Raw genomic sequence first — 8,447 nt, 5'->3', positions numbered from 1 at the left:
CTCCTCTTCTTCTTCTTCTTCTTCTTCTTCTTCTTCTTCTTCTTCTTCTTCTTCTTCTTCTTCTTCTTCTTCTTCTTCTTCTTCTTCTTCATTTTTGGACTTCTTTGTTTTCATTTGGTCCTAAGGTGGGAAATTTAATAGAAATTTCTTATGTTGTCCTTCAACAGAAAAAAGATTACCTCATATGTGTGTGTGTGTGTTTCTGGGGCTTGAACTAAGGGCCTGGGCACTGTCTTTGAGCTTTTCTGCTCAAAGCTAGCACACTTCCACTTGAGCTACAGCACCACTTCTGGCTTTTGTGGTGTTGAATTAGACTAAGTCTCATAGATTCTCCTGCCCAGGCTGGCTTCAGACTCCTGAGTAGCTAGGATTATAGGCATGAGTCATAGGAACCCGTCTACCTAGGTGTTGTTGTTGTTGTTGGTTGTGTGGCTTGAACTATGGATCTGTGCACTACCCCTCAGCTCTTCAGCCTAGCATACACAAAGCCCCATAAAGAGAAAAAGCCAGAAGTGGTGCTGTGACTCAAGTGGTAGAGTGCTAGCTTTGAGCAAAAGAAGCTCAGGGACAGTGCCCAGGCCCTGAGTTCAAGCCCCAGGACTAAGGAAAGAAAAGAAGGAAAGAAGGGAGGGAGGGAGGAAGGCAGGCATGGAGGGAGGGAGAGACAGGGGGGAGGCAGACATTGGTGGCTCAGGGCTATCATCCTAGCTACTCAGAAGTTTGAGACTTCAGGATTGAGTCTGAAGCCAGCTCAGACTTGAGATTCTTTTTTTTTTTTTTTTTTTGGTCAGTTGTGGGGCTTGAACTTAGGTCCTGGGTGCTGTCTCAGAGCTATTCACCTCAATTCTAGCGCTTTACCACTTGAGCCACAGTGCCACTTCTGGTTTTGGGATGGTTGATTGTAAATAAGAGACTCACGGACTTTCCTGCTCAAGCTGGCTTTGAACCTCAATCCTCAGATTTTAGCCTCCTGAGTAGCTAGGATTACAGGTGTGAGCCACCAGCAGTGCCTGACTAGACCTGAGATTCTTTTTTTTTGTCAGTCATGGGGCTTGAACTCTGGGCCTTGGCGCTGTCCCTAACCTCTTCAGCTCAGGCCTAATGTTCTACCACTTGAGCCACAGTGCCACTTTGGGCTTTTTCTGCTTAAGTGGTGCTGAGGAATTGAACCCAGGGCCTCAGGCATGCAAGGCAAGCACTCTACCACTGAGCCACAGTCTCAGCCCGACCTGAGATTCTTTTTTTTTTGTTGTTGGTCATGGGGCTTGAACTCTGGGCCTGGGCACTGTCCCTGTGCTCATCAGCTCAAGGCGAGCACCCTACCGCTTGAGCCACAGCACCACTTCCAGTTTTCTAGTGGTTTATTGGAGATAAGAGTCTCACAGACTGGGCTGGGAAGGTGGTTCAGTGGTAGAGTGCTTGCCTTGCATGCATGAGGCCCTAGGTTCGATTCCTCAGCACCACATAAGCAGAAAAAGCCAGAAGTGGCACTGTGGCTCAAGTGGTAGAGCGCTAGCCATGAGCTGAAGTGCTGAGGGACAGCGCCCAGGCCCAGAGTTCAGGCCCCCGACTGGCAAAAAAAAAAATAAAAAGTCTCACGGACTTTCCTGCCCGGGCTGGCTTTGAACGGCGATCCTCAGATCTCAGCCTCCTGAGTAGCTAGGATTACGGGCATGAGCCACTGCCCAACCTGAGATTCTTATTTCCAGAAAACTACTATAAAGCAATGCTGGAAATAGAGTTGTGGCTCAGGCCCAGGATTGGCAAGAAAAAAGCAAAAGAAAGAAAGAAACAATGCAGAGATACTGCAGAGATCTAGGGTTCCCATTGCCTGGTATTTCCCAATGATAAGATGCTCACATTGATACAATATAGACAGAGACTGTGTCCATCCATGATGTGTTTCTTATGTTGTTCTTTTGTAGCCACGCCCACTTTCCCATGCCCCCACCCCCTTAACTCCCAGCAGTCTTCAGTATTCTCCTTCCCTAGTGTTCTTTCAGCAATGTTACATAAATGGAAAAGCTATAATATGTAACCTTAGGGGTTAGCTGCCCCGCCCCCCATCCAGCAGAGTTTCCCTCTAGCTGTTACTTGCATCAATAGTTTTGTGTGTGTCTGTGTGTGTGTGTGTCTGTGTGTTTGGTTCTGGGGCTTGAGCTCATGGTCTGGGCACTGTTTTGAGTTTTTTGTTTTTCGTTTGTGTCCAAAGTTAGCGTACCACTTGAGCCACAGCTCCACTTCTAGCTTTTCTTTTTTTTCTTTTTTTTGTCGGTCATGGGGCTTGAACTCTGGGCCTGAGCGCTGTCCTTCAGCTCTTCAGCTCAAGGCTAGCGCTCTACCACTTGAGCCACAGCGCCACTTCCAGCTTTTTTCTTTTTGCTTATGTGGTGCTGAGGAATCCAACCCAGGGCCTCAGACATGCAAGGCAAGCGCTCTACCACTGAGCCACCTTCCCAGTCCTCTCTCAATTTTTTTTTATGCCAGTCCTGGGGCTTGAATTCAAGGCATGGGCACTGTCCATAGGCATCTGTGGATAAGGCTAGTGCTCTACCACTTGAGCCACAGCGCCACTTCCGGTTTTTTTTTTTTTTTTTTTGCGCCACTTCCAGCTTTTTTCTTTTTGCTTATGTGGTGCTGAGGAATCCAACCCAGGGCCTCAGACATGCAAAGCAAGCACTCTACCACTGAGCCACCTTCCCAGCCCCACTTCCAGCTTTTTCTGGAGATAAGAACTTCATATTGGGGCTGGGAAGGTGGCTCAGTGGTAGAGCGCTTGCCGTGCATGCATGAGGCCCTGGGTTTGAATCCTCAGCACCACATAAGCAAAAAGTAAAAAGCCGGAAGTGGCGCTGTGGCTCAAGTGGTAGAGCGCTAGCCTTGAGCTGAAGAGCTGAAGGACAGCGCCCAGGCCCAGAGTTCAAGCCCCATGACCGGACCCCCCCCAAAAAAAAATCTGAAAAACAATTATATAAACATTATGAAATCATAGCCTCTCTGTACAGCATCTTAATAACAAAAAACAAAATTATATTTGATAAAAAGTAATTTCACATGAGGGACAATGCCCAGGCCCCAAGACCCACCCCCCCAAAAAAATGTTTGAGCTGAATAGCTGAGGGACAGCACCCCGGCCCAGAGTTCAAGCCCCACTAACAACCAAAAACAAAAAAAAGTAATTTCACAAAGCTGGGTGCTGGTGGCTCATGCCTATCATCCTAGCTACTCAGGAGGCTGAAATCTGAGGATCACAGTTCAAAACCAACCCACGCAGGAAAGTCTGTAAGACGTTTATCTCCAATGAACCACCAGAAAACCAGAAGTGGTGCTGTGGCTCAAGTGATAGAGCACTCGCCTTGAGCTGAATAACTGAGGGACGGCGTCCAGGCCCAGAGTTCAAGCCCCATGACTGACCCCCCCCAAAAAAAATGGTAGAGCTCTAACTTTGAGGAAAAAAGATCTCAGGGACAGCACCCAGGCCCCAAGTTCAAGCCACATGACCAACAAAAAGTAAATTAATTAAATAAAATACATACATACAAGTGCAAACATTTATATTTCTATGAATTGTCAAGTGCGGGCTACACTTGTGCAACCCACACCAGATGTCACAGGTTGTTTAATCAAGTCATTCCCTCAGCATTTATTTTTAGCTGGAATGTAAGCTATATGATGCCCAGTTGATTCTTGTCACCTTTGGCCTAATTAGAATATCCCCTTCCTGTACGGTTGCTGGTGATACAGTTTGCTTATTCCTCATCCCTGTGGTCCAAACCACAACATATCCCACAATAAAAGCTGCCAGTCAGGTCTCTCATAGCCTGCAGCTGTCTTGGTAGGAATAAACAGAACATAGGTCAGATAAGAGCCAGGTGAACAACTGCCAGAATAAACAAGTTCCTGAGAAGGACAACTGGTCAGGGCCTGGACACTTGGCGTAAAGTCTTGTGCCAGGGTATGGCAGTATCCCATGAAAGACACACTGTACATGCCTCTCCTGACTTCCTTCAGGGCAAGGCTAGAATTACTGTCACTCTGCAGAGGGCTACCTCCATACAAAATGAGAGGAAGGCCTGACACCACATCAAAAGAGTACGGTAAGAGCTCGGTGCCGGTGGCTCACGCCTGTCATCCTAGTTACTCAAGAGGCTGAGATCAGAGGATTGTGTTTTGAAGCCAACCTGGAAAGACAAAACCACGAGAGTTTTATGGCCAGTTAATCAACCAAAAAGGTAGAAATAGAGCTGTGGTTCAAGTGATAGACTGCCAACCTTGAGTGATAAAACCAAACGAAAGCCAGGTGCTGTCATGCTAGCTATTCAGGAGACTGAGATCTGAGGATCATGATTTGAAGCCAGCCTGGGCAGGAAAGTCTGTGGGACTCTTATCTCCAGTGAACCACCAAAAAACCAGAAGTGGTGCTGTGGCTCAAATGGTAGAGCGCTAGCCTTTGATTGTTTTGTTTTTGTTTTTGGGTCCGGTCGTGGGGCCTAAACTCTGGGCCTGGGCGCTGTCCCTCAGCTCTTCAGCTCAAGGCTAGAGCTCTACCACTTGAGCCACAGCGCCACTTCTGGCTTTTCTCTTTTTGCTTATGTGGTGCTGAGGAATCGAACCCAGGGCCTCAGGCATGCAAGGCAAGTGCTCTACCACTGAGCCATCTTCCCAGCCCCAAGTGCTAGCTTTTGAGCTGAAGAGCTGAGGGAGAAAAAAACAATTAACAGCAACCAGGCCCCGAGTTTATGTGCCAATACTGGCACCCCTCCAAAGAAAAATATTAATGGAACCTAGGCAGGTGGCTAAGAGGCAGACCAAAGGGGAATTTTCCAGAACAGCCACAGCATTTAGTGCAAGGCCTGCCAGAGTCTTGGATGAACCACAGATGAGGAAATATCAAATGTCACAAGTGGCAGCTCCCTTCAGTGGTCTTGGTTATAACCAGTGTGGAATGAGATCATTGTCAACTGGGAAAATCCAAGTATGATGAGCTCACTGCTTTTGTGTTTCCAGCCCTGTCATCGCTCAAAAACAGACTGTTCTAGGGTTGGAAAATATGTAGCTGAGTGTAGAGTAATGGTCTAGTATGTGTGAAGTCATGAGTTTCACCCCACCACTGGGGTGAGGGGAGATTAAAAAAAAAAAAGAGGCTGTTCTATCATTAGTACATTTTTTTTTTTTTTTGCTGGTTTTGGGTACTGTGGGCTGTCCCTAAGCTCCTGTTGCTCAAGGCTAGCACTCTACCACTTGAGCTACAGCACCACTTCCAGATTTTTTTTTGTGCTTAATTGGAGATAAGAGTCTCACAGACTTTCCTGCCTGAACTGGCTTTGAACTGCAATCCTCAGATCTCAGTCTCCTGAGTAGCTAGGATGACAGGTGTAAGCCACCGGCACCTGGCTAGTTCAATACTTTTGCAGCTTGAGACTGCATATCATTTCTGCCTAATGTCTGAGTTAATGTGCATGGAAATATTGCTGTGAAGTCGTGGGTACACCTAGATCCCCTAAGCATTTGCTATTTTTGTCCATTTAGAGGATTCTTGTAGGAATCTGACCACTGGCACATGGAACCGTGCACAGCATAGTGAAGTGTGTTAATGTCTGAAATAAGATAAATACAGAAATTGAAAAGCTGGGGAGCTGGTGGTTTCTGACTATAATTCCAGCTAATCAGGAAGCTGAGATGTGAGGATCTCAGGAGGAAAATCTATGAGACTCTTTTTTTTTTTTGTCAGTCATGGGTCTTGAACTCTGGGCCTGGGCGCTGTCCCTCAGCTCTTCAGCTCAAGGCTACTGCTCTACCACTTGAGACATGGTGTCACTTCCGGCTTTTTCTATTTATGTGGTGCTGAGGAATTGAACCCAGGGTCTCCTGTATGCAAGGCAAGCACACTACCACTGAGCCACCTGAGACTCTTATCTCCAACTAACCAGCAAAAACTGGAAGTGGAGCTGTGGCTCAAGTAGTAAAGGGCCAACTTGAATGGAAAAGCTAAGTATCTAGACTCTGAGTTCAAGCCCCACTACTAGCCCCCAAAAAGAATGAAAGAAAGGACACTGGTGGCACACACCTATAATCCTAGCTACTCAGGAGGCTGAAATCTGAGGATCATAGGTCAAAGCCAGTGGGCTGGAAAGTCCAATTAACCACCAGTAAAACAGAAGCACTGTGGCTCAAAGTGGTAGAGTACTAGCCTTGAGCAAAGGAGCTCAGGGACAGCAATCAGACTCTGAGTTCAAGCCCCATGACCAACACAAAAAAAGAAAAGAGAAAAAAAAAAGAAAGAAAGGAACATCAAAAGAATGAATGAATGAAAAAAATTAGAAGTAACTTTTTGGAACTTAGAGAAAATTGACCCATATGATAAAGATGGTTAATTTCTTTTGTATGTGTTTCACAGAACTATTGGTTCATAAGGACAAATATATTGAGAACTTCAACAACAACCACCAAGAGTTGTTTACTATAGTTCATGGAACAGTAACTACAATTCAGGACCAAGGACAGCAACTTCCTCTCAACTCATGACGACATAACTTCTGACTTTGGTCTACAATCTAGGGAAGAACTTCCAGGGGACACCCTAACTCTCAAAAATGAATGGAGCTGGGCGCCAGTGGCTCACACCTGTAATCCTAGCTACTCAGGAGGCTGAGATCTGAGAATTGTGGTTTAAAACCAGCCTGGGCAGGAAAGTCCATGGGACTTATCTCCAATTTACCAGAAGTGACACTGTAGTCCAAATGGTAGAGTACTCGCCTTGAGCTGAAGAGTTCAGAGACAGTGCCCAGGCCCAGAGTTCAAGCCCCATGACTGACAAAAAAATTGAAATCTTGTTTTAACCATTCTAAAGTTTTCTGTGTGTGTGTCTCTGTCTCTCTGTCTCTGTCTCTCTCTCTCATTTGTAAGAGTGTGACAGGGTATTGCTATATAGCCCAAACTTGTAGTCCTCATGCTTCAGCCTCCTGAGTGCTAGTGTTATAGGACACTTCACCACACCTGACCCTGTGCCAGGCCAAAGCTTTTGACTTGCTAACACATACATCTGTCATTGTTGTTTTAATAAAAATCATTTCCAGGGCCAGAGATGTGGCTCAAGTGGTGGAGTTGTTGCTTAGTAAGTGTGAAGCCCTGAATTGAGATCTCTTAAACCACCAAAAAAAATTCATTTCCAATGATGGAATTTTTTTTTTTTACAATTTTGATGAGTTCATTCTGCTATTTTGCATACACATACATAAGTATAAATATATAATGTACTTTTTTGTTTTCTTTGAGAAAGGGTCTCGCTGGGTGGCCTTTAAGTCTTGGGATCAAGTAATCCTCCTGTTTTAGTCTCTTGAGTATCTGGGACTATGAGTATATGCTATTATATCAGTTTGCTTGTTTTCCAGTACTGAGGCTAAAAGTGGAAGGTAAGGGTCAAGTGGTAGAGCAGCCTGTATTGACTGAAACAGCTAAGCAAGAGCTTGACCCTTGTAAAGTCTTTATGTCTGTGTGTGTGTGTGCACACAATATGTAGTAGGGCTTGAACTCAGGTGTTGTCCCTTTGCTGCTGCTCTACCACTTGGACCCCAGCTCCACTTCCAGCTTTTTGCTGATTAATTGGAGATACGAGTCTCATGTGCTTTTCCTACCCAGGCTGGCCTTCAACCTTGAGCTTCAGATCTCAGCCTCCTGAGTAGCTAGGATGACAGGCATGAGCCATGGGCACCAGCTATTATTATTATTATGTTATTGTTCCTTTGTGCTCCTCTCAAAATCCTCTCCTGCACATGAACCAGTTTTGGAACCACTATCGTCAGCCGAGCCTCGGATGCCCACTGGGTCTCCCTGGGTTGCATTATGTGTGTGTCAGCCTTGACCACCAGGTAGACTCCGGCACCCAGAACACCCCTTGCCGACCACAGGAGCGCAGGAGCCCTGGCTGGAGGGCGTCGAGCCTCCTTTCTTGGCCCTTCTGCCTCCTCTAGTCCTCTCTCCCTTGCACAGGGAGATCGGGCCCTACCTGCCAGCAGGTGCTACCGGGAAAGGTGTCGTCAGGGGCTGTGGTCAAAGCACTCTAGCAGCAGTGTATCCACTTACCCGATGAACAGGCTATTATTAAGCTCCTAGGCCCGCTGCCACAGCATTGCACCCGCTCCGCTGGGAGGTCGCAGCCCCTCCAGACCCAGCAGTGTCGGGGGAGGGCGTCTCCCCCTGCCAACACCCCGGGACACTCAGGGCAATGCCCTCATGAAAAATGGCGCCGACGGCTTCCGAGGCGAGTGCGTCGGCGCGGACTCCGCGTGCCCTTTGACCTGCTGGCAGCGGGCTGAGGGGCGCCGGGCGCCGCCATATTGGCTGTTGTCCTGTAAGGGGAGCGGCGGCGGCGGCGGCGCGGGTGAAGCGGGTGTGCACCGGGAGCCGGAGCGAACGGGCGGCGGCATGACTCGGAGGCGGAGCAGGCC

This window comes from Dipodomys ordii, unplaced genomic scaffold (genome assembly GCF_000151885.1).
Source record: "Dipodomys ordii isolate 6190 unplaced genomic scaffold, Dord_2.0 Scaffold29, whole genome shotgun sequence".
Taxonomy (NCBI): domain Eukaryota; kingdom Metazoa; phylum Chordata; class Mammalia; order Rodentia; family Heteromyidae; genus Dipodomys; species Dipodomys ordii.
This window is presented reverse-complemented; position numbering follows the sequence as displayed.